Below are 1,924 nucleotides of genomic sequence, written 5' to 3'. Positions count from 1 at the left end.
CTGGATGTAGTGTTTCCCCAGTTCGGTGACGTATGATCTCTATCTCCTACTATTACGTCTTAACCAGTGTGCTGGAGTCTTTTGTTAATGACAGCTGCTTTGCTGGTTCAAGAGAACAGCCAGGACCCCATTTAAAGTTCAATCACCTGCTTTATAATAGGGGCCTCTCTCTACTGTCACTCCCTCACCTTCTTCTCTTCAGGAAACTCCTTGAAGAGGATGAAGCTCTGCAAAGACTGGGGACTAGAATGAGATTCTTTGGCAGAAAGAGGAGTCCTCCTCCTGAGCCCTGCCAGACGCCTGCAGCTGCTTCAGGCTGAGCTGTGTCAGAGCCCTCAGACACGCGGCAGGCCTTAAGGAGGTTCTGCTCATTAGCATCAAACCTCTTCTGGTGGTCATAGAAAGAAAAAAAATGAAGTTTATGCATTTCCCACAGCAATAAGGGCTCCCACTTAAGTCTATACTAACAATCTGAAAGGATATATTGGGCAATTACAAGTATTTATTTAGCAGTTTTAGAGTGAAGAGCATACGTTAATAAATATTTATGTGCTACATTTATGCTTTTTTTTTTCCTGCTGTACAGCATGGTGACCCATTTACACATACATGTATATATTCTTTTTCCTCACATTATCATGTTCCATCATAGGTGACTAGACATAGTTCCCAGGGCTACACAGCAAGATCTCATTGCTAATCCACTCCAAAGGCAACAGTCTGCATCTATTAACCCCAAGCTCCCAGTCCATCCCTCCCCTTCCCCTTGGCAACCACAAGTCTTTTCTGCAAGTCCATGATTTTCTTTTCTGCAGAAAGATTCCTTTATGCCATATATTAGATTCCAGATATAAGTGATGTGTTTCAAAATCAGTAAATTTCAATAAAAAGTTGAAGGAAAAGAATGATTTATTGCAACATGAACTGATTGAAGCTGTATGTTTCCCTAAAGCCAACAGGCAACTTGGAAACAATGTCTATTTTATTTGTTTTGTTTTGTTTTATATTATTTTATTTTATTTATTTATTTTATTTTGCCTTTTAGGGCAAAATAGTATCTATTTTAATATGCCAATGTATTTTATGGACAGTGTTCATTTGGTTTATACTTTCATCACTTGCCAATAAGAATCCATTGTTATCTTCAAAAGGTAATCAAAGTACTTACAGACATACACTGCAAGGGCAGGTAAGGGTCAAATTAATGGTCATTTCTGACAGATATTATTTAAATTACTTACCTCTAAGCAATGAAGTTAATAAACTAATTGTATAAATATCCGCAGGCAGAACACGCAGTGTAGACAGACATTTATAGTAGGACACACGACCTTCACCCAAGTACCCAAAAAATTTATTGGCCCACACATATTTTTTCTGAAGGTACACAATTAAACTGCATTTACTAAGAGTTAGCTGGCACAGCAAGTCAGGAAAACAATGCTCTTGTTCAACGTAAAATAGTAAGTGGGACATTAGTTTCCAAACTGTTTTGGAACGTCCCTCGTGGTACAGTGGGTTGAGGATCCAGCATTGCCATGGCTGTGGCACAGGCCACAACTGCTATGCAGGTTCAATACTTTTAAAATGTAATCCTTTGTATGGATTGGGAGGTTGAGATTGGCATATACACACCACTATATACTAAGTCGACTGGTACAAGGACCTACTCTGTATCTCGAGGAAATCTATTCAATATTCTGTGATAGCCCGTATGGGGATAGAATCTGGAGAAGAATGTATGTATGTATATATATACATGGCTGATTCATTTTGCTGTACACCTGATATTAACACAATAGTCACCTATACTCCAATGAATTTATTAGAAACAAACCAAAAATAAATTTAATCCTTTTTGCCACATCAGTAGTAATTATTTCTGTTGTAACTAATATAACACAAGTTCATATTAGCTGTGTGA

This window comes from Sus scrofa, unplaced genomic scaffold, assembly GCF_000003025.6.
Source record: "Sus scrofa isolate TJ Tabasco breed Duroc unplaced genomic scaffold, Sscrofa11.1 Contig81, whole genome shotgun sequence".
Classification (NCBI taxonomy): Eukaryota; Metazoa; Chordata; class Mammalia; order Artiodactyla; family Suidae; genus Sus; species Sus scrofa.
Note: the sequence above shows the minus strand (reverse complement) of the source record.